The 25,769-nt window shown below is 44.5% G+C and overlaps 1 protein-coding gene across 2 annotated transcripts in view; it reads left to right on the top strand.

Annotated features, from left to right (window-relative positions):
- The first annotated feature begins 965 nt into the window (after positions 1–965).
- The window catches only part of LOC139542851 (prickle-like protein 2), a 68,164-nt gene continuing 43,360 nt past the window's right edge, over positions 966–25,769 (top strand). For both annotated transcript variants that reach the window (XM_071348764.1, XM_071348763.1), the window contains exon 1: positions 966–1,484. The gene's annotated coding sequence lies outside the window, so the exon portion shown is untranslated. The remainder of the gene's footprint in view (positions 1,485–25,769) is intronic.

The following is a 25,769-nucleotide window of genomic DNA, read 5'->3' as shown; positions in this document are numbered from 1 at the left end:
GACCGGTAGAGTATATATATAATAATTTTCAATATTGGACGTGAGAGACTATAACATCACCAGGAAATTAGCTCAAAGTGATTTTAATTTAGGTAACCTGTTCCCAAGTATTCCCAATAATAAATAGAGAGGCATATGTGATCATATTCAAATGTAATCAAGGTTTGAAATAATTATGTTTTGCCAAATACTATATGTGTTCGGGATTCTTGCAGTCAATTTGCAGTGTACAAATTATTTTTAACTATGCTCCTACCCCCCCCCCCGACCATCCGCTCAAGGAAAATCGGCCCACGGCTGAATGTAATTGGAGACCCCTGGTGTCGATGGTGGCAGGTTGGTTGAATGAATGTCATCATAATCCTACAGAAGTGGTCAGTTGTAAAGGGTTTGCAATCAGCAGCACTTCAGAATAAGGAGAATCAGCCCTAGAATTCCCTGATTCTGCCCAGCAGGTTAATTTATCTCCCCTATTCAATCAGGCGCAACCCAACAGGAAAAAATAGGTTATTATCAAGAAGATGTCAAATCCACCAGTGGACTCTGCATTCCCCTTCACTTTCTGTGCCTGATGTAATTATGCATCAGAGGAGAAACCCTTTCCCTGACAGACTACTGTGACACAGTTTCAAAGAGGAATGCAGCTGTCATTCACTGACTACCTCACCATATGACCAGAGTCCACTGCCTCCCCGCCCATGAAATCGACAAGTATGTAAAAGTTCTCTCAGACTTTCCCCTTCCTTGTCTCTGCTTGTTTTATCCTCCTCTCTTTCCCTCCTTGTTTCATCCCCTTCTCATGATAGCAGTGGTGGAGCCTCGGCCCTGGTTAGTACCCTTGTGATTTTAATCATAGGCAGTTCGCCGCGTTGTGATTGGCTCAGAGACGATGACTCACTCTCTAACAGGCTGGAGAGATGATGAGAAGAGGAGGGGGGGTAGAGGTGGGAGTAGCTTTCTATCAGTCTATCTCTCAGTGAGAGCCTGCTTGCCTAACTCTCATTAGCGCTCACAGAAAGTTCATAACACACATGCCATGCATGTGAAGGAAGCCAACCCAACCTGAATGTGCTGATCTGTTGTAGTATTCTTCTCCCTTTACCTCTGAGCAGCCTTGAGGAGAGACACCACGCCTGGAGGAGAAATAAAGAGAGAAAGAGAAAGAAAAACAGAGTGAGGGAGGGAGACTTGAGCTGGTGACAGAGCTTGCAGGCTCCAGTCGTGCCTCTCATCTGTCTGCTGCTGCTGCTGCGTTGCAGTCAGAGTCAGAGCCAGGGGCTGAGCTGAGCTGAGCTGAGCTGGTGTTTTTCTCAGTGATCTACAGACAGACAGAGCAGTGAGCTGTAAGCTGTGAACAGTACTGTACCTCTGCCACACCACTGCCATGACAACACTGTGAGTGAAAAGAGAGAGTTCCTCCTGTCCACCACCTCTCTAAAGCTACAGCTGCGGAACCCTGCAGCCACAGACAGATAATTACAGAGGTGAGTCTGTCTGCTGCTTTTCTGTAGTCTGTAGTCAGAGAGAGAGGGCGAGAGAGATTTCAATTTGCAGTAGTGAACTGTTTTGGCAATAAAACATATGTATCCACTGAATTGAGGGAGAGAACGAAAGACAGAGAGGGAAATACTTGTATGGTGTGTTTTGGTTCACAGCTTAATGTGCTCGTAAAACTTCATGAATTGATCTTTGGTATTGTTTTCATTAGTCTTGGGTGAGAGAATGTGACGGCTTAGTTTCTTGGTGTGTTAGATGACTCAGAAAGATGTAACACAGAAGTGTTTATAATAAGACTGAACAGGTTTAATGCTGATGGTTTAATGCTGACACTTACCAAAGGAAAGTGTAGAAAGTTTTATGAGTCTGATACCATTTTTAGGGTGTATCCATTATGAACTGCCACAGACAATGGGTGTGTGTGTGGGTGCTATGTTTATGTTTGTGTGTGTCTCTCTGTTTGTGTATCCTGTTTACTTTTTGAATGTATCGAGCTATATCTCTCTTACAACCTATCTGTGTGTGTGTGTGCGTGCACGTGCCCGTGTGTGTGCTCGTGCCTGTGCCTGTGCCTGGGTTTGTGCGTTCCAGTGAGAGAGAAAGAAAGAGGCAGTGAGAAAGAGCGAGAGAGAGAGAGAGAGAGAGAGTGGGTGGGTGGGTGGATGAACACAGCAGCAGCAACATTACTGTTATCTGACTTAGCTCAGGAGCAATGAAACATGAAGACACAAGTGTCTTTTCAGCTGCTCTGATTTAAACCACCGACCAGCTGACAGAATGCAAATATCCACATAGCTAGGCTACTGTACCTTACAGCTGTCCAGCCAGCCTGTCAACTGTATAACTCAGTATCTGTATAGCTGTCCTCTGGTTCTCAGGGTGACTGCTAGATCATCTCCTCGGTACTGTATGAAGGCTGATCCATCCATATGGACTGAGCTGTGTGGGCAGGGGTGGAGCATGGAGAACTATACTGCAGTAATCTTGCCCGTGACACAGTTGATAACTGCCGCCTATTTCTGCTTTCTAAGCCATATAAATGGCTTTCTAAGCCAGCATGGGGAAAGGGTTCAGTGGCGATGTCTAATGTGTTAGTACTAACCACTTGTAGATGCTTCTGGGAGGTTTCTGCTGCAGATTTTTCTGTTAGGTACTGTCTATTGCTATTGGTAGGCTCTGGCTGTTTTGGGGTTTGTTTTTAATAGACCATCAATTCAGTGTGAAATTCCTCCATTTTAGTGTGTGAAGACATCGATTGAGGCCATTTCTGTTTCTTACATCAGTTACTGTAGAAGCATAGAGGAATAAACTGAGCGGAAATGGTGGAGAATGTTATTTGGTTCATTAGTAGAACAAGGACAACTGCAGATTTCAGAGAAAAGGCAGCGTCTGGATAATACGCTGGGAATGCCACAGCCTCTGCCACAGCCTCTGCCAAAGCCTCTGCCAAAGCCTCTGCCACAGCCTCTGCCACAGCCTCTGCCAAGCCTCTGCCACAGCCTCTGCCACAGCCTCTGCCACTCCTGTCTGTCTATCTGAGAGATGTTGAGAGATGCAGAGAGATGCGTAAGCTCCCTACTGACCCTTTCACATCCCTTTATCCCCCCTCCTTCCACCCCTCCATCTCTCTCCCACTGTAATTGAAGTGTCGTCTCTCCACTTTCACAGAATCGACCCCCCTTCTTCCGACCCCCTCCCCTTCTCCCCCCAGCTCTGTCGCCACAGAAACGGCTGATTCTGGAAGAGTGGTGGGTGGAAAAAGACACAGAGATCCTGAATGCTCTGCCTCCTGCAGCATTGTACTGTAGTTATCTGCATCTGTATTGCCTATGTGAATCTGAGTTGGCCGTGGCTCAGATGGTTCAGTGGGTTAGTGATTGGTGCTGGCAACACCACGGTTGTGGGTTCAATTCCTGCTTGGGTCACTGTTGGTTACTGAATCTGTGTGCTCACCGTTCTGTGCTTTGAAAGAAAGGGGCGGCTCTATGACCATGTTGTGGCTAATGTAACGCTGGAGGGTTACACACCTGACAGAGGATACTGTGTGTGCGTGTGTTCTCAGAGGTATCACTGAGCTGATTAATAATGTAATGTAGCATGACAAGACAGTTATTAATGGCTGTGGCTCGACCTTGCACTCCTGCAGTCGATAGGATAGTAAATGATGGAGAGATATGGATCGAGTTACGGGAGAGACCACAAACCAGATGTTGAGAAGCCATGCCATGCTAATGTGTTCATGATGTAATGGAACATGCTTGCCCCATCAGATTGTAAAGGACCACACACATGCCAATGAACACTGTAAGAGGCAGGTCTCTGGTAGGACCTACAGCACAGGCATGTCAATCAAACAGAATAATTTCAGAACACCCCTGTCCCCTCCTACACACACACATGTTTTAGAGTGTTCTGTGTTTGTTTTCTTCCTGTCAAGTTTTCCATTCCTACAGTACAATATACAAAAAATATTATTAATTCTATGCAACCTTCACTGTGTGTTTTTGCCATATACAGTTGAAGTCTGAAGTTAACATACACTTAGGTTGGAGTCATTAAAACTAGTTTTTCATCTACTCCACAAATTTCTTGTTGACAAACTATAGTTTGGCAAGTCGGTTAGGACATCTACCGACTTGCCATCTACATCTACTTTCCAACAATTGTTTACAGACAGATTATTTCACTTATAATTCACTGTATTACAATTCCAGTGGGTCAGAAGTTTACATACACTAAGTTGACTGTGCCTTTAAACAGCTTGGAAAATTCCAGAAAATTATGTCATGGCTTTAGAAGCTTCTGATAGGCTAATTGACATCATTAGAATCAATTGGGGGTGTACCTGTGGATGTATTTCAAGGCCTACTTTCAAACTCAGTGCCTCTTTGCTTGACATCATGGGAAAATCAAAAGAAATCAGCCAAGACCTCCACAAGTCTGGTTCATCATTGGGAGCAATTTCCAAACGCCTGAAGGTACCACGTTCATCTGTACAAACAATAGTACGTAAGTATAAACACCATGGGACCACGCAGCCATCATACTGCTCAGGAAGGAGACGCATTCTGCCTCCTAGAGATGAACGTACTTTGGTGCGAAAAGTGCAAATCAATCCCAGAACAACAGCAAAAGACCTTGTGAAGATGCTGGAGGAAACAGGTACAAAAGTAAAACGAGTCCTATATCGACATAACCTGAAAGGCCTCTCAGCAAGGAAGAAGCCACTGCTCCAAAACCGCCATAAAAAAAGCCTGACTACGGTTTGCAAATGCACATGGTGCCAAAAATCGTACTTTTTGGAGAAATGTCCTCTAGTCTGATGAAACAAAAATAGAACTGTTTAGCCATAATGACCATCGTTATGTTTGGAGGAAAAAGGGTGATGCTTGCAAGCCGAAGAACACCATCCCAACCGTGAAGCACGGGGGTGGCAGCATCATGTTGTGGGGGTGCTTTGCTGCAAGAGGGACTGGTGCACATCACAGAATAGATGGCATCATGAGGGAGGAAAATTATGTGGATATATTGAAGCAACATCTCAAGACATCAGTCAGGAAGTTAAAGCTTGGTCGCAAATGGGTCTTCCATATGGACAATGACCCCAAGCATACTTCCAAAGTTGTGGCAAAATGGCTTAAGGACAACAAAGTCAAGATATTGTAGTGGCCATCACAAAGCCCTGACCTCAATCCTATAGAAAATTTGTGGGCAGAACTCAAAAAGTGCGTGCGAGCAAGGAGGCTTACAAACCTGATTCAGTTACACCAGCTCTGCCAGGAGGAATGGGCCAAAATTCACCCAACTTATTATGGGAAGCTTTTGGACTCAAGTTAAACAATTTAAAGGCATTTCTACCAAATACTAATTGAGTGTATGTAAACTTCTCACCCACTGGGATTGTGATGAAAGAAATAAAAGCTGAAATAAGTAATTCTCTCTACTAGTATTCTGACATTTCACTTTCTTAAAATAACGTGGTGATCCTAACTGACCTAAGACAGGTATTTTTTACTAGGATTAAATGTCAGGAATTGTGAAAAACTGAGTTTAAATGTACTTGGCTAAGGTGTATGTAAACTTCCGACTTCAACTGTAGGTCCTTCAGATGTTTTTTAAAATAATTTTATTTCACAAGTCAGTTAAGAACAAATTCTTATTTACATTGATGGCCCACCGAAAGGCAAAAGGCCTCCTCCGAGGACGGGGGCTGGGATTAAAAATGTAAAATAAAATGTAATAAAAATATATGACAAAATACATCACGACAAGAGAGACAACACAACATTACATAAAGAGAGACCTAAGACAACAACACATCATGGTAGCAACACAACATGACAACAACATGGTAGCAGCACAAAACATTATTGGGCACAGACAACAACACAAAGAGCAAGAAGGTAGAGACAACAATACATCACGCAAAGCAGCCAACTGTCCGGTTTGAGTACACTCAGAAAAAGGTGCTATCTAGAACCTAAAATTGTTATTAGGCTGTCCCCATAGGAGAACCAATTGAAGAACCATTTTTGGTTCCAGGTAGAACCCTTCTGGTTCCAGGTACAACCTTATTGGGTTCCATGTAGAACCCATTCCCCAGATGGTTCTACATGGAACCCAAAAGAGTTCTACCTGGTTATCCTATCGGGAAGCCGAAGAACCCTTTTGGAACCCTTTTTTCTAAGAACGTATGAAGTATATTGTGATATTGATTAATCACAATTTAAAACATGAACATCCATCAAACTCCAGGTGCAGGGTCCATGGAATAACAAGGATGCCAGCACACTGTCTGCATACAGAACTAATATCTATGTGAGAGTGGGTATTCATGATGATGAATCACAGGGCATTAAAATCCACTCAGTTAATCAGGCCTATGGTCCATGTCACACTGCTGCTAGTGCTGACAGTGACTCATCCCTATGGCTATAGGTCAATATAAACCCTTTTTAAACTAACGTCATGAAAAAGGTCTTTGGAATGAGTTTGGGGCCCCATGGAAACCTCTGCTCGCTGAATGCTGTCACTGTCACAGAACCACAACACAGTTAGTCCCACACAGGACCGCATGAGACCGCCCTTAGTGAATGCCTGATTAAATTAGGACCGGAATTATGCTTAGGCAGGAAGTACTATGGGAGATCCAGGTTCATCTAGGTTGTTTTTCTCCCTGGAAATTATCTTTTGGATCTCTGCCTGCTGTGTGATGTATTACGTCATTGATCCCCCAATGTGTAATTTCCTTTTATATCCGTCCAGAAATATTATTAGAAGTATACTCTATGGGGACTGGAGTCTTTCTATTAAATAAGACTGACTTCAGTATGAAAAGTTCAAAGCTTCGAGTCCCACTTTACATTACATGGGTAAGAACATGTCTAATGGCTAAAGAAAACTAGTGGTTAGTACAATGCATGTGTATGTACTTACATATAGGCTGACACTCTGCATGGGCATTTCCAGTTGCTATGGTATAATGCCTACACAAAGTTTAGTTGGGGCTATTCAATTCTATTTCTGTGATTCCGATAACAATAGGAATCGAAGAATAGAGAGGATGTGGGCTGCAGTGGTGCAGTCATTACAGTCAGCTGTGTGACGCAGAACCCGCCCCAGACTCCAGACTCACACAGCATACTGCAGACACATCAAAAGTTACAGTCACAGCACTGAGCAGAGTCATCTGAGAGAATAGCTCAACACAGGTGGAGGAGGAAAACACAGGTGCCACTGCTTTATAATCCCTTAAAGGTGTTACGATAGGAAGAATATCTGATGATGAAGATGAGGATAGAATAAGAGGATATTGCTCCTGCATATTGTTTTCCTCACATTCCTATTTCCTTAGGTTTCTCACTTTTTAAATTCTCTCTCTATTCATGTCATTAGAACGGCATCGGAAGCAGATATCTCTTACGACTATGCTGTTACCCCCATTGGAAGCCTTAGAGGGCAGAGCTATGTCCTGATCAGTCACCCAGTCATGGTTTGAGGACACTTGCCCCTCCAGTGTAGCTGAGGGGATATGTGTGGAATTGTGGGCCTCAGGTGGAAATCAGCTGCTCTTTCCTTAAAGTACAACCCTTTGGAGCTCATTTGTTCAGTTATAGAAAGTGGGTGTGTGCAAGCATGTGTGTGTATGTGCCCTTCAGCTCATTCAGTGTGTCATGTGACTTCTGGTACACGTTCCTGCCGAGTAGTCAGCTGACTGTAGTGGCAGCTCCCTGTTGTGCACTAGCACGTCCTGTACCCATGCATACACAACATCCCCCAAGAGAGGAGAAGAGAGAGAGAGAGAGAGAGAGAGAGATGGGAGAAAGTAGGAGGATGTCACAGTAGCACCTTCCTGAACAATCCCAACAGTCTTGATGGTCAGGTAAGACCTGATAGGACCACATCTCTCTCTGTCTGCCCAGTTGGCTAGGGTTAGGGTGACACTGTAATTGTGGGGGGTAGCCAGTCTGACCAACCCAAACTGTAGCAGGCAAAATTGAAGATTTTCAGGGATGAGAACAAGTAGGAAGAGAGAGTGTTTATGAAGAGGAAATGAGAGTGAGAGAGAAAGAGAGAGAGGGAGAGATTGATAAAGAGAGAACGAGTGGGAGGGAGCCAGTGTTTCCAAGGTACCCCACTGGTGATTAATGAGGGTGTGATGGAGGTTATTCTCATTCCTCACCCCCCCATCCTTCCATCCCTCTCCCTTTACTTTCTCCCTTAGTTTTCTCCTCCCTCTCTCTGCCAAAAAAAGCCCAGGCCTGGCAGAGGCGTTCCCCAAACAGGGTAATGCAGTGTGGAAGACTGATCCATCCTGACTGGGTAATTGATTGAAGTGAAACGATGAGGGGGAGGACGTTAGCTGCGACACTCACCACTCATGTAGAGGGATGCATCCCTCACTTAGCTGATCAGATTAATGATTATGGAGTAGGCTTCGGTTATTGACTTTACATTCTCAACTATCCCCAGCTGGCATATAGATTGATTTGCTCAATAAGTTTGGGCCTTTCATTTTAATTGAAATGTTCTAATGATAAATTGGGCAGTTTTAAAATATCTGGTCTGAAGAATGTTAATATGGCTGAGTTGTCGTGGGGTTTAAACTGTGTGATCTGTGGAAAGAACTACTGCTGCGAATCGCAACTTTACCTAATGGACTGGGGTCTCTTTACCTTTAGTGGTTCAGTTAAGGTTTGGACCTGGGAAGTTCTTTATAGATGGCCCATGTACTCTAGATCAGTGGTTCCCAACCTTTTCCATTCTGGGGACCACCGAATCACTGTCAAAAACATTTGAGAACCACCAGTAGATTATATATTTTTAAATCAAATATCCAAATTTGGACAATTTGGGCAGTGAATGTAACAAATAAAATGCCTATTATTTATTATTATTATTATTAAACATTTGCATTGTGAAAAGTAATGTAAAATTCCTTAAAATAAGTAACTTAAAAAAATGGATTGATAAATTGTGGACCACCTGCAGTACGCAGACCGTCGTTTGAAAACCCCTGCTGTAAATGATGCCCTATAAATTGTACCTTGAGGAGATTAAAAAAGTTGTATTATAGTATATATGGATTACTAGTGGAGACCTGATCCAGACAGAGACATAATCTGAGCTAATTTTAAACCCATCTGCAGCCATGTGAGCCCGACTCTAACAGCGCATTCGGAAAGTATTCAGACCCCTTGACTTTTTTCACTTTCTGTTATGTTACAGCCTTATTCTAAAATTGATTAAAAAATGTTTTTCCCCTTATCAATCTAAAGACAATACCTTATAACGACAAAGCAAAAACAGGTTTGATTTTATATAATAAAAAATAAAAATGAAAAAAAAATAATTTACATACATTTTCAGACCCTTTACTCAGTACTTTGTTGAAGCAACTTTGGCAGCGATTACAGCCTCAAGTCTTCTTGGGTATGGCGCTACAAGCTTGGCACCCCTGTATTTGGGGAGTTTCTCCCATTTTTCTCTGCAGATCCTCTCAAACTATGTCAGGTTGGATGGGGAGTGTCGTTGCACAGCTATTTTCAGGTCTCTCCTGAGATGTTCGATCAGGTTCAAGTCCGGGCTCTGGTTGGGCCACTCAAGGACATTCATAGACATGTCCCGAAAGCCACTCCTGCATTGTTTTGGCTGTGTGCTTATGGTCGTTGTCTTGTTGGTATGTGAACCTTTGCCCCAGTCTGAAGTCCTGAGCGCTCTGGAGCAGGTTTTCTTCAAGGATCTCTCTGTACTTTGCTCTGTTAATCTTTCCCTCAATCCTGACTAGTCTCCCAGTCCCTGCCAGTGGAAAAACATCCCAACAGCATGATACTACCACCACCATGCTTGACCGTAAGGATGGTGCCAGGTTTCCTCCAGATGAGACGCTTGGCATTCAGGCCAAAGAGTTCAATCTTGGTTTCATCAGACCAGAGCATCTTGTTTCTCATGGTCTGAGAGTCCTTTAGGTGCCTTTTAGCAAACTCCAAGCGGGCTGTCATGTGCCTTTTACTGAGGAGTGGTTTCCATTTGGCCACTCTACCATAAAGGCCTGATTGGTGGAGTGCTGCAGGTGCTCCCATCTCAACAGAGGAACTCTGGAGCTCTGTCAGAGTGACCATTGGGTTCTTGGTCACCTCCCTGACCAAGGCCCTTCTCAGTTTGGCTTGGTGGCCAGCGATAGGAAGAGTCTTGGTGGTTCCAAACTTCTTCCATTTAAGAATGATGGAGCACGTTATGTTCTTGGGGAACTTCAATGCTGCAGACATTTTTTGGTAACCTTCCTGTGCCTCGACACAATCCTGTCACAAACATCTCAAGGATGATCAATGGAAACAGGATTTGCCTGAGCTAAATTTTGAGTCTCAAAGCAAAGGGTCTGAATTCTTATGTAAATAAGGTATTTCTGTTTTTTGTGGAAAAAGGGAAGGGGTCTGAATACTTTCCGAACGCACTGTAATTTTGAAGCAGAGTGATGTTTGAGGGGAAGAGGAATTTATTTTGTCTGGGGCGAAATGTTGAATGTTGTGTCTTCAACGAGTTGTCATGAAAATCCCGCAGGCTTTGGTGGAGTGTCTGAGATGGCTGCCTCTGCCTTCAGCTCCCTGCTGTCTGCTGATGACTAATTCCCTCTCCACACACACTCGATATTAAAATGCTTAAATTGGCTTCAGCAAGCCCATTATTAACACACTCATTAGTACTGATTGAATGCTCAAGAGCCATCGTACTATCGTTTTACCAAGACTGCTCCTCCATCCTCCTCGTCTATCTGTCTAGCAGATTCGTAATCTTCACACAGAGGTTCTGAGTCATTTTGGTCCTTCTGAGGTGCCATTGAGCTTAGTTTCAGGGTGTCTTGGTGCTAACCTCATAGCTCTGGCCAATTAGTCCCATCTGGACCTGCTCTTCCTGCCATCTGGTCCTCTTTTCGCTCTAAATGGCCAATCACCTCGTGAGTTCTGGTTTCAAAATGGCTCCGGTGTAACATTCCTGGCTAGAGGGAGGTGTGATGAAGGATGAATGAAAGGGCAACATAGAGCTTTACAGGGTAGATATAGTTATGGCTTTTCAATTGTTAAGTCCCTTTCACTTTATGCTACCACACACAATATGATTTTCCAATCTGTCACAGTATAAAGTGCTGACCATCTTAAGAGGGAGATTACTTAGAGAACGATACAGACTTCATGCTTACCATTTGACATTTACATTTTAGTCCTTTAGCAGACGCTCTTATCCAGAGCAACTTACAGTAGTGAGTGCATGCATACAAACCACAACATTTCACGTGACAACATGTTTTTTTTTGGAACACTTCACATGTGTAGTTTCATGTTATCACATGTTGCTTTACATGTTGTCACATATTATCACATTAACTTCAATTAAGATCACATGTGATTACATGAAAACATGTGTTTTTGGAACACTTCACATGTGAAATTCATGTGGTTTTTCCATAACGCTGATTCCTCAAATCAAAAGTTGCCTACCGCCAAACTCAGTTTGGAAAGAGGGACAGAAGAAGGGGTAAACCAGGCTAAGGTGGATACCATGTCGGTGTATGCCAGAGAGGATGGTGATAAAGGTGATCGATGATGATGATGTGTGTGTGTAGGCTTACCTAACCAGGGGTACTGAGAGGAAATGCAGATCGTGATTCTGCTACTGGTGCCGTACTGGTGGTGACGATGGGGATGGTTGTGATGTTGGCTTGGCCTCTCCTGTCAATCAATCAATCACATTTATTTTATAAAGCCCTTTTTACATCAGCAGTTGTCACAAAGTGCTTACACAGATACCCAGCCTGTCTGCTCTATGCAGATGAGTGTGAGGAGAGCAGCCTGTATGAGAACTATCTGTGTGGCTGCCACGGCCGAGGCCTGGGGGTCTCTCCATTGAGGGACAGAATTGAGACTACTAATGGCATTATTATTGTCTCTCTGAAATACCATAACCCTATTCAACACCCATAGATTCAAACAGACAGAGGCTCACACATGGACAATAAAACAGACAAGCATGTATGCATGCCAGTGGAGGCTGCTGAGGGAAAACAGCTCATAATAATGGCTGGAACAGAGCGATTGGAGCGGAATCAAACACTGTGTTTGATGTATTTAATACCATTCCACCTATTCCAATCCAGCCATTACCATGAGCCCGTCCTCCCCAATTAAGGTGCCACCAACCTCCTGTGATGCACACACGCACACAGACACACACACACACACGCACACACACACACACACACACACACACACACACACACACACACACACACACACACACACACACACACACACACACACACACACACACACACACACACACACACACACACACACATACCCACTAGCCGAACTCATAAGGCTGGCCTCGGTGTCATAGTCTCACATTAATATTTACAACTGTGAATACTGAATGGAGTCAAGTGGATGGCGTACTGATTGTCAGAATGGAAGGGGATTCTTCTGCTCTGCAATGATTGACTGTGACACCCATGTAAATCACCACGGCTGTATGAAACTGACTACACTGTTAAGAGGCTGAGGATGCAATCCCCTTGATTTACATAGAAAATGCTTACACACTCCCCAAATCCCAAATCTAAATTCTTCTTCTCCAGATGGCAGATCTGCAATTTAAATCCTTATTTTTCTTGAGTTTTCTGTTTGAAATTCCTTTAGAGGCTAGATCCAGCCGACCAGAAAGATGTGGGTTTCTGCTAATGATTTCTCTTATCACCTAAATGGGTTTGACGAGATGAGGGATCGCAGTGCAGCAAAGCTGCTAGCTATTACACCTCCTCTGTAAAAACCGCAAGCATGTACACACACACGCACAAACAAAAGCATGCACACACACATGCGTGCGCACATGCACATACACACACACACACACACTCACGGACACTCACACTCCAAATCAACAGAGCTGCTATGGTGCTGTACCACCTGCCTCTTATTAACCCCCTCATCAAGCAGAATAATATCACTGCTAATCCAAATGTCTCAGCCCACAGCCTTCCTACAGCATTCCTACAGCATTCCTACAGCCTTACACAGCATTCCTACAGCGTTCCTACAGCATTACACAGCATTCCTACAGCCTTACACAGTATTCCTACAGCCTTACACAGCATTCCTACAGCGTTCCTACAGCCTTACACAGCATTCCTACAGCCTTACACAGCCTTCCTACAGCCTTCCTACAGCATTCCTACAGCATTCCTACAGCCTTACACAGCATTCCTATAGTGTTCCTACAGCGTTCCCACAGCTTTCCTACAGCATTCCCACAGCATTCCTACAGCCTTCAGCCTTCATACAGCGTTCATACAGTGTTCCTACAGGCTTCTTACAGGCTTCCTACAGCCTTCCTACAGCCTTCCTTCAGCCTTCACACTGCATTCATACAGCGTTCATACAGCGTTCATACAGCGTTCCCACAGCAAGAATGGGCTGGATTGGGGTTTCCCCTCTTTCCCCGCATTCGGGAAGTCAAGTAAAAAATAAAGCACTCCTGGCTTACACATACATTTATTTATCTCTTGCTATTTTGCCATGTTTCTAAATGTTTCTTTCTCCCTATTGCATCTCTCTCCCTCTCTATCTTCTGTGAGTGCAGAGGAAGTGGAGGTCAGAACGTGGTGAGCAGAACCCGGCTGGGTGTCTGGATCTGATTAGAAAAAGCACTTTCTGTGTGACTATGTCTCCTGCTTACCTCATGGGAGGCTCTCTAACCGTTAATCAAACAGGGGGAACTACTGAAAGAGGCATCAAATCGCTCTCTCTTCCCTACTAGGTCTTGATTTGTATTTATTATACTTTTCTCTCCCTCCCCACTAGCATCCCAAACCTCCCTCTCCTGAGTCTTCCTGGTTGTGTTGATCCACTGGCATAGGGCTGCTGTTTTGATTAGTTGATGAGGTACGGTCAACCTGGTCATAGAGGGAAGTGTAATGTGAGGAGTGCTGGGAGTTATTTTACCCCTGTAGTCCTGACTGCGACTGCCAGGTAAATTAATTTGAGGCTGTGGCTAATGATTTCCCCCCAGCCCTGTAAATGCAGTGTGTGTGTGTGTGTGTGTGTGTGTCTGTGTGTGTGTGTCTGTGTGTGTGTGTCTGTGTGTGTGTCTGTGTGTGTGTCTGTGTGTGTGTCTGTGTGTCTGTGTCTGTGTGTCTGTGTCTGTGTGTTTGTCTGTGTGTGTGTCTGTGTCTGTGTCTGTGTCCGTGTATATATGTTCACACAGTGTTAACTCATGCATAGCCAGAGCATATCTCTGACAACCACTAAAGCACCCAGACTCTGAAGAAATCACTGTAGAAATACTAAGCACCTCGTAGACTTTTTACAAGCTCTGCTATAATGAAACTCCTTAATATGACATATACTGAGCTCATATGGTATATAGGCTTCTCCTAGTTGTTGTAAAACTACATTCATTGTTATAAGACCAGAGACTCCTTATTAAGAAGCCAATCAGAGGTTATTGAACCTTAACCCTGAAAGAGTGTTAGACTGAGGCACTATTGGACACTTTTAAACAATGTCCTCAAACAGTTGGTTGACTTGGTCATGCCTTTAATTGCTAATGAAACAGTATTAAGCATGTACAATCACCAATGGTCTGTCCTTAGAATGACCAGATCCTGCTAGTACCACATTTGACCTAGGTTATCTTGCAAGGGAATAGAAGGTTAATTTGGAGTAGTATATAACCAACAAGGACTTGTTGACTCCTGAATTACCTTGCTGAGTTTGTTGCAGTTAATTGTTATGGAAACAGCATTTCCGTACATTTCCACTAACCAGTGAGCTGTTCTTAGAATGATCACATGCCTACAAGAGATACATTTGACAGAATGCCCCATTTGATCTTAGCCTGACGACTCACACTAAATTGCTCTGTCGTTTGTTACAGTGCCTTGCAAAAGTATTCATCCCCCTTGGCGTTTTTCCTATTTTGTTGCATTACAACCTGTAATTTAAATAGATTTTTATTTGGATTTCATGTAATGGACATACACAAAATAGTCCAAATTGGTAAAGTGAAATGAAAAAAATTACTTGATTTAAAAAATAAAAAATAAAAAATAAAAAATAAAAAGTGGTGCGTGCATATGTATTCCCTCCCTTTGTTATGAAGCCCCTAAATAAGATCTCGTGCAACCAATTACCTTCAGAAGTCACATAATTAGTTAAATAAAGTCCACCTGTGTGCAATCTAAGTCTCACATGATCTCAGTATATATTCACCTGTTCTGAAAAGCCCCAGAGTCTGCAACACCTCTAAGCAAGGGGCACCACCAAGCAAGCGGCACCATGAAGAACAAGGAGCTCTCCAAACAGGTCAGGGATAAAGTTGTGTAGAAGTACAGATCAGGGTTGGGTTATAAAAAAACATCAGAAACTTTGAACATCCCACGGAGCACCATTAAATCACTTTAAGCCGTACACTCCACAGAGCTGGGCTTTACGGAAGAGTGGCCAGAAAAAAAGCTATTGCTTAAAGAAAAAAATAAGCATTCACATTTGGTGTTCGCCAAAAGGCATGTGGAAGACTCCCCAAACATATGGAAGAAGGTACTCTGGTCAGATGAGACTAAAATGTAGCTTTTTGGCCATCAAGGAAAACGCTATGTCTGGCGCAAACCGAACACCTCTCATCACCCCGAGAACACCATCTCCACAGTGAAGCATGGTGGTGGCAGCATCATGCTGTGGGTATGTTTTTCATCGGCAAGGACTGGGAAACTGGTCAGAATTGAAGGAATGATGGATGGTGCTAAATACAGGGAAATTTTGGAGGGAAACCTGTTTCAGTCTTCCAGAGATTTGAGACTTGGACGGAGGTTCACCTTCCAGCAGGACAATGACCCTAAGCATACTGCTAAAGCAACACTTGAGTGGTTTAAGGGGAAACATTTAAATGTCTTGGAATGGCCTAGTCAAATCCCAGACCTCAATCCAATTGAGCATCTGTAGCATGACTTAAAGATTGCTGTACACCAGCGGAACCCATCCAACTTGGAAAAATGCCAAGGGGGGTGAATACTTTCGCAAGCCACTGTAAATACTTTAGTCTGAGACTGCCATCATTGAAGTAATTTGTGGTGACAAGGGGCACGAGGAGTGTTGTGCAAAACAAGGTCATCAAAGATTGGATCATCTCTAACCAATCAGAGTATGCGGAGAAGAAACTATGCGTAATAGGGTTGACGTGTTACGCTCGACCTTCCCACAAAACACCAGCAAATGGCCAAAAAGAGTAGCACCAGCTCACCTGCTTTTACACTATGATTTGACTATTAGATGTTCAATGTTTCCTTTGAAAGAGGGTGCATGGAGGGACATGTCAAAATGCTGCATTTTTGCACTTTAGCAAGTCTTTATTAATATAAAAATCAGATTTATTGAATTCTCCATGTGGTCTATATTAAAGGGCACTTAATTGACTTTAACAAGCTTTTACAATTCAATATTGGGGCACAATTTCTACTTAAAATATCAAGGGACGCAAAAGGCATTCTTTTTGTGGAACGACCCTACTATGTTAGTAACAGGAGGTCCATTTGGACTAATAGAGAACAAAATTAAAACGTGTTATTTCTTCCATTAGTTTGTTGAAATGCTAATTGTAACATTATTTACAGTAGCAAATAAGTTGTCTTTAGAATGACCACATGCCTACAAGAGACAATTTGTCCGAAGGCCCATTTGGAGTAAAAGAGCAACACCCACATTGTGGAAGAAATGGTGTTACAGTAATTCAGTTGTAGCTCAGTGTAGCCATGTCTTGTACCTTAACCTGTCATTGCATACTAATATACTAGTTAAAACTAAAATGTTCTCCTGGTTCTCCTTTATGTCCTTCTCTCTGCTGGTTGTTAACGTGATGGTCCCCCCTACCATAGTGGTGATGTCATCCAGGCTGAGTTTACTCCCCACATGGCTGTATGCCTCCCAGGCCCCACAAAAAACAGAAACACATTGCTAATAGCTACCAGATCCACCTCATTAGTTAATTGTGTGTTGTGTAAAGGTCTTAATCTGTATACTGTAACTAACAGCACACTGACATTTACACTAATTTACACATTTACACTAATGTTATTACACTAATAACAGATAACCTCTGAAAATGTTCACACTGTTATATTGTTATGTTGGACATTCATAGTTACGCTATTGTCGTTATTCAGAGAGCGTAGCTGTGGTCTTTGATATGAAAATCCCACAGTAGTATGATTACTACAGGGGATCAGTGAAAAAAAGCTATATTAAACGCTAACAATGTCTATATGTAATCCCCCTCTGCTTCTATTCTATGGTCCTGCTATGCATCCCTGGTAGTCTAAATATGTATTCTCACAATCAAATAAAAAGGTATAACATCAAGCACCACATAGTAGGCTGTTCAGAGAACAAAAAACTATGCAACACCAGGAATGGTATTTTGATACGGTGTGTTACATAAACACCTTTTTGTTCTACTTCAAGGGGCTTTGTGAGTTAGACTTGATCTATGGAGACTTGATCTCTTGATCTTGTTTCATTGTCTGCCTTCTTTTTAAATGGTTGACTGTCACCGTCAAATTGGAACTCTTTGTGAGTACTATAAAGAAATGGGCGTGAGTCATTACACATCCATTGTTCATGACATGGCTACACAATGGAGCTAGTTTTCAGTAAAAGCTGCAACAATGGGACACAGTGCTAAATGAATCATGCCTTGAATGAGTGTTCCTTCTATTGTTGGGATTGGTAGCCAAGCTCAAACTGCTCCAATGGAGTCCCTATACATAAGACTTTCCCTACAAAAGACTTTCCCAGACAGATGGCGTATTTTAACGTCCTGCTATTACTTTTACATGGTCATGGTCATGCTTATGTGAAATATATCTTACTCAAAGCAATTATTCCCAGGTGAAAGGCATTTTATACTCTACATAGACTTTCATTCTTGTGTCAAACATGAGCTAATGGAAATATATAATCTTGATAAAGATAGTTGTGACACTGTAAATGCAGTTACAGTATGTATATGGTACAGAAATTATTCAAACGGAACACACACACACACACACACACACACACACACACACACACACACACACACACACACACACACACACACACACCTCCATACATGCTTAGTCTGCACGTTAACACCAAACTGCTCCACACAACACTTATCTCCAGATTGAACACAACCAAAGACTAAATTTAATAACACTGCACGTGCGTAGAGTGAAGTAAATGCTTCCCATATGGTTGAGTTCACACATTGGCCGGCCCCTCTGCGCTGGTAAAAAAAACTAAAAATGTCACGGCGAATGAAATATATTTGGATTTATGACGTTATTTATTTCCGGAAGGAGAATGCTGAGAGTGCTTGCAACTGTTCAATCCAAAGTGTCATCAATCAAACAACAAATTAGAAAAATATATGAGTTATCGCTGCTTGGACTTGGACTTCCGGGTTGGAGCGAGCGGTCGCACTTCGCACTTTGGTCCGCAGGTAGTATAACTTTTCATTACATTTCATTATAGTACAACGGTTTAATTTGTCTAATCTTAGCAATTTCTTCTTAGCTAGCTACATAGCCGTCTTTGTATCAAAGATAATTGCGTAATTATCGTATTTCGTCGTCCTAACGCAGTCTACACTGCTATCTGCCATCTGCCCAGCAGCTAGCCAGCTAGCAAATGTCCACCGTCTACCGAATAGCAGCACTGTAGCAACTATTACACCCAACTGAACGACTTGATTAGTGTAGTGTTAGCTAGCTACATAGTTGTCTTTGCTGTCTTCGTATCCAAGATAATTGTGTAGTTTAGAGTGTGTAGTTTTAGAGTGATTATCTTAATTTACCGAGGCTAGCTAGCCAGCTATCTGTCGTCCTTAACGTAGGAGACACTGCTAGCTAGCCAACAGCTAGCCAACGTCTACCGAATAGAACTTCTGCACTCAACAACCCGGTCGCATTCCGCTTCGCTCCACAGGTAGTATCACATTTTCATTTCATTTCATTACAGTACAACGGTTTGATTTGTTTGATCGTAGCTAGCTACATAGCTAGCTACATAGCCGTCTTTGTATCAAAGATAATTGTGTAGACTAGAGCGATTTTCTAGGTTAGCTAGCCAGCTATTGTCGTTCTTTTAACGCAACGTAACGTAATCAACACTGCTAGCTAGCCAGCTAGCCCCCGAATAGCAGCACTGTAGATACTATTACACTCAACGGAACGACTTGATTAGTGTAGTGTCAACAACGCAGCCACTGCCAGCTAGCCTACAAAGTCAACAACTGCCAGCTAGCCTACAAAGTCAACAACGCAGCCACTGCCAGCTAGCCTACTTCAGCAGTACTGTATCATCTTAATCATTTTAGTCAATAAGATTCTTGCTACGTAAGCTTAACTTTCTGAACAGTCGAGACGCGTAGTCCACTTGCCACTCCAATCTCCTTTGCATTAGCGTAGTCTCTTCTGTAGCCTGTCAACTATGTGTCTGTCTATCCCTGTTCTCTCCTCTCTGCACAGACCATACAAACGCTCCACACCGCGTGGCATCGGCCACCCTAATCTGGTGGTCCCAGCGCGCACGACCCACGTGGAGTTCCAGGTCTCCGGTAGCCTCTGGAACTGCCGATCTGCGGCCAACAAGGCAGAGTTCATCTCAGCCTATGCCTCCCTCCAGTCCCTTGACTTCCTGGCACTGACGGAAACATGGATCACCACAGATAACACTGCTACTCCTACTGCTCTCTCTTCGTCCGCCCACGTGTTCTCGCACACCCCGAGAGCTTCTGGTCAGCGGGGTGGTGGCACCGGGATCCTCATCTCTCCCAAGTGGTCATTCTCTCTTTCTCCCCTTACCCATCTGTCTATCGCCTCCTTTGAATTCCATGCTGTCACAGTTACCAGCCCTTTCAAGCTTAACATCCTTATCATTTATCGCCCTCCAGGTTCCCTCGGAGAGTTCATCAATGAGCTCGATGCCTTGATTAGCTCCTTTCCTGAGGACGGCTCACCTCTCACAGTTCTGGGCGACTTTAACCTCCCCACGTCTACCTTTGACTCATTCCTCTCTGCCTCCTTCTTTCCACTCCTCTCCTCTTTTGACCTCACCCTCTCACCTTCCCCCCCTACTCACAAGGCAGGCAATACGCTCGACCTCATCTTTACTAGATGCTGTTCTTCCACTAACCTCATTGCAACTCCCCTCCAAGTCTCCGACCACTACCTTGTATCCTTTTCCCTCTCGCTCTCATCCAACACTTCCCACACTGCCCCTACTCGGATGGTATCGCGCCGTCCCAACCTTCGCTCTCTCTCCCCCGCTACCCTCTCCTCTTCCATCCTATCATCTCTTCCCTCTGCTCAAACCTTCTCCAACCTATCTCCTGATTCTGCCTCCTCAACCCTCCTCTCCTCCCTTTCTGCATCCTTTGACTCTCTATGTCCCCTATCCTCCAGGCCGGCTCGGTCCTCCCCTCCCGCTCCGTGGCTCGACGACTCATTGCGAGCTCACAGAACAGGGCTCCGGGCAGCCGAGCGGAAATGGAGGAAAACTCGCCTCCCTGCGGACCTGGCATCCTTTCACTCCCTCCTCTCTACATTTTCCTCTTCTGTCTCTGCTGCTAAAGCCACTTTCTACCACTCTAAATTCCAAGCATCTGCCTCTAACCCCAGGAAGCTCTTTGCCACCTTCTCCTCCCTCCTGAATCCTCCTCCCCCTCCCCCCCCTCCTCCCTCTCTGCAGATGACTTCGTCAACCATTTTGAAAAGAAGGTCGACGACATCCGATCCTCGTTTGCTAAGTCAAACGACACCGCTGGTTCTGCTCACACTGCCCCACCCTGTGCTCTGACCTCTTTCTCCCCTCTCTCTCCAGATGAAATCTCGCGTCTTGTGACGGCCGGCCGCCCAACAACCTGCCCGCTTGACCCTATCCCCTCCTCTCTTCTCCAGACCATTTCCGGAGACCTTCTCCCTTACCTCACCTCGCTCATCAACTCATCCCTGACCGCTGGCTACGTCCCTTCCGTCTTCAAGAGAGCGAGAGTTGCACCCCTTCTGAAAAAACCTACACTCGATCCCTCCGATGTCAACAACTACAGACCAGTATCCCTTCTTTCTTTTCTCTCCAAAACTCTTGAACGTGCCGTCCTTGGCCAGCTCTCCCGCTATCTCTCTCAGAATGACCTTCTTGATCCAAATCAGTCAGGTTTCAAGACTAGTCATTCAACTGAGACTGCTCTTCTCTGTATCACGGAGGCGCTCCGCACTGCTAAAGCTAACTCTCTCTCCTCTGCTCTCATCCTTCTAGACCTATCGGCTGCCTTCGATACTGTGAACCATCAGATCCTCCTCTCCACCCTCTCCGAGTTGGGCATCTCCGGCGCGGCCCACGCTTGGATTGCGTCCTACCTGACAGGTCGCTCCTACCAGGTGGCGTGGCGAGAATCTGTCTCCTCACCACGTGCTCTCACCACTGGTGTCCCCCAGGGCTCTGTTCTAGGCCCTCTCCTATTCTCGCTATACACCAAGTCACTTGGCTCTGTCATAACCTCACATGGTCTCTCCTATCATTGCTATGCAGACGACACACAACTAATCTTCTCCTTTCCCCCTTCTGATGACCAGGTGGCGAATCGCATCTCTGCATGTCTGGCAGACATATCAGTGTGGATGACGGATCACCACCTCAAGCTGAACCTCGGCAAGACGGAGCTGCTCTTCCTCCCGGGGAAGGACTGCCCGTTCCATGATCTCGCCATCACGGTTGACAACTCCATTGTGTCCTCCTCCCAGAGCGCTAAGAACCTTGGCGTGATCCTGGACAACACCCTGTCGTTCTCAACCAACATCAAGGCGGTGGCCCGTTCCTGTAGGTTCATGCTCTACAACATCCGCAGAGTACGACCCTGCCTCACACAGGAAGCGGCGCAGGTCCTAATCCAGGCACTTGTCATCTCCCGTCTGGATTACTGCAACTCGCTGTTGGCTGGGCTCCCTGCCTGTGCCATTAAACCCCTACAACTCATCCAGAACGCCGCAGCCCGTCTGGTGTTCAACCTTCCCAAGTTCTCTCACGTCACCCCGCTCCTCCGCTCTCTCCACTGGCTTCCAGTTGAAGCTCGCATCCGCTACAAGACCATGGTGCTTGCCTACGGAGCTGTGAGGGGAACGGCACCTCAGTACCTCCAGGCTCTGATCAGGCCCTACACCCAAACAAGGGCACTGCGTTCATCCACCTCTGGCCTGCTCGCCTCCCTACCACTGAGGAAGTACAGTTCCCGCTCAGCCCAGTCAAAACTGTTCGCTGCTCTGGCCCCCCAATGGTGGAACAAACTCCCTCACGACGCCAGGACAGCGGAGTCAATCACCACCTTCCGGAGACACCTGAAACCCCACCTCTTTAAGGAATACCTAGGATAGGATAAAGTAATCTTTCTCACTCCCCCCCCCCTTAAAAGATTTAGATGCACTATTGTAAAGTGGCCGTTCCACTGGATGTCATAAGGTGAATGCACCAATTTGTAAGTCGCTCTGGATAAGAGCGTCTGCTAAATGACTTAAATGTAAATGTAAAATGTAATGCTTCTGAGAACAATCAAAGACAATTATCAATGAGAAAAAAATCTGATTGTTGAAAGTCAAATGTAAAGATGGGATGTTATTTTTACAACTTAGTGAGGAGGTTCCTTTGTGTGTGAAACTGACTGACCAGGCACTTTCTCAACAATGTACTAGCAGAATAGCAGCTTCATAGTCTTGCAGAACTGCCAGGGTTCTCCAGATGATTTAGAACACTGGCATTTGGAGCTTTTGGAAAATTGCAACACTACTAACATTCCAGCCTGGCCTAAAGACTAGACGTAACATTCAAATCAAATCAAATTGTATTTGTCACATGGGCCGAATACAACCGGTGTAGACCTTACAGTGAAATGCTTACCGTACATACAAGCCCTTAAGCAACAATAAAGTTTTAAGAAAAATAAGTGTTCAGTAAAAATAAATAAGTAAAACATCAAATAAAAATAACAAATAACAAATGATTTAAGAGCAGCAGTAAATAACAGTAGCGAGGCTATATACAGGGGGTGCCGTGACAGAGTCAATGTGCGGGGGCACATGTTAGTCGAGGTAATTGAGGTAATATTTACAAGTAGGTAGAGTTAAAGTGACTATGCATTGATAATAAACAGAGAGTAGCAGCAGCGTAAAAGAGGGGGTGGGGGGGGGGGGGCAATGCAAATAGTCTGGGTAGCCATTTGATTAGCTATTCAGGAGTCTTATAGCTTGGGATAGAAGCTGTTAATAAGAAGCCTATTGGACCTAGACTTAGTGCTCCGGTACCGCTTGCCGTGTGGTAGCAGAGAGAACACTCTATGACTAGGGTGGCTGGAGTCTGTGACAATTTTTAAGGCCTTCCACTGACACTGCCAGGTATAGAGGTCCTGGATGGCAGGAAGCTTGGCCCCAGTGATGTACTGGGCCATACGCACTACCCTCTGTAGTGCCTTGTGGTCGGAGGCCGAGCAGTTACCATACCAGGCAGTGATGCAACCAGTCAGGATGCTCTCGATGGTGCAGCTGTAGAACTTTTTGAGGATCTGAGGACTCATGCCAAATTATTTTCAGTCTCCTGAGGTGGAATAGGCTTTGTCGTGCTCTCTTCACGACTGTCTTGGTATGTTTGGATCACAATAGTTTGTTGGTGATGTGGACACCAAGGAACTTGAAGCTCTCAACCTGCTCCACTACAGCCCCGTCGATGAGAATGGGGGCGTGCTCGGTCCTCCTTTTCCTGTAGTCCACTATCATCTCCTTTGTCATGATCACGTTGAGGGAGAGGTTGTTATCCTGGCACCACACGGCCAGGTCTCTGACCTCCTCCCTATAGGCTGTCTCATCGTTGTCGGTGATCAGGCCTACAACTGTTGTGTCATCGGCAAACATAATGATGGGTTTGGAGTCATGCCTGGCCATGCAGTCATGGGTGAACAGGGAGTACAAGAGGGGACTAAGGATCAGCGTGGCAGATGTGTTGTTCCCTACCCTTACCACCTGGGGACGGCCCGTCAGGAAGTCCAGGATCCAGTTGCAGAGGGAGGTGTTTAGTCCCAGGGTCCTTAGCATAGTGATGAGTTTTGAGGGCACTATGGTGTTGAACACTGAGCTGTAGTCAATCAATAGCATTCTCATGTAGGTGTTCCTTTTGTCCAGGTGGGAAAGGGCAGTGTGGAGTGCAATAGAGATTGCATCATCTGTGGATCTGTTGGGGCAGTATGCAAATTGGAATGGGGTCTAGGGTTTCTGGGAAAATGCTGTTGATGTGAGCCACGACCAGCCTATCAAAGCCATTCATGGCTACAGACGTGAGTGCTACGGGTCAGTAAGGCAGGTTACCTTAGTGTTCTTGGGCACAGGGAGGGACTATGTTGGTCTGCTTGAAACATGTTGGTATTACAGACTCAGTCAGGGACAGGTTGAAAATGTCAGTTGGTCAGCGCATGCTCTGAGTACACGTCCTGGCCTTGTGAATGTTGACCTGTTTAAAGTTCTTACTCACATCGGCTACGGAGAGCGTGATCACACAGTCGTCTGGAACAGCTGATGCTCTCATGCATGCTTCAGTGTTGTTTTCCTCAAAGCGAGCATAGAAGTAATTTAGCTCGTCTGATTATCTGTGTCGTCGTTCAGCCACGACTCTGTGAAACATAAGATATTACAGTTTTTATTGTCCCGTTGGTAGGATATTCATGATCGTAGCTCGTCTATTTCATTATCGAATGATTATACTTAGGCTAATATGATTGATGGTAGAGAAAGATTACCCATTCGCCGTCGGATCCTTACAAGGCACCCCGACCTACGTCCCCGATATCTCCGTCTCTTTCTCATGTGAATGACGGGGATTTGGGCCTTGTCGGGTGTCTGAAGAAAATCCTTAGCGTCCGACTCATTAAAGAAAAACTCTACGGCCAGTACGAGGGGAATAATGGCGGTCCTGACATCCAGAATCTCTTTCAGTCATAAGAGAAGGTGCCAGAAACATTATGTACAAAATGCGTTACACAACGCGAAGAAACACACACAATAGCACAATTGGTTAGGAGTCCGCAAAACGGCCGCCATCTCCTCCGGTGCCATTCTCACGCCATTCTCATTTCCATATTAACAGTAAATGTGTGACACTCATAGTAAACGTAAATGTATTTTATGTTTGGTATGGTTACATAAGACAGAAGGTTATTTAATCCAAAAAAGAAAGGAGGTAGATTGGTCCTTGAGGATGGGTCGGTTTATAACGTGAATGTCTATCAACCCAAAAGTTGTGTGTTCATATCACATCATGAACTTTTGCATTTGAGCTAATTAGCAACTTTGTAACTACTTAATACTTTTTAGCTACTTTTCAACTACCTAACCTTAACCCTTAATCCTAACCCCTAGACTAGCTAACGTTAGCCACCTAGCTAATATTAGCCACAACAAAGTGGAATTCATAACATTTCATACTCATTTGTAACATAATGTAAGAATTGTAATTTGTAACATATATACAAAATGGATGATGGACATCCACAAAATAATGCATACCAGACAAAACGAACTTATCATAATAAATGGAAGGATATAGATTTACAGTTACTATGTTAGGTTTATCTCTGAGTCCAGGTTCATCACTCTAAAGCGGGTTTAAGCCCTTTTCTCTATACAGTATAGAGAGATAGTGCTTTGAGAA

The sequence above is a fragment of the Salvelinus alpinus genome, chromosome 17, assembly GCF_045679555.1.
Source record: "Salvelinus alpinus chromosome 17, SLU_Salpinus.1, whole genome shotgun sequence".
Lineage (NCBI taxonomy): Eukaryota > Metazoa > Chordata > Actinopteri > Salmoniformes > Salmonidae > Salvelinus > Salvelinus alpinus.
Note: the sequence above shows the minus strand (reverse complement) of the source record. Positions and strands in the feature narration are given on the sequence as shown.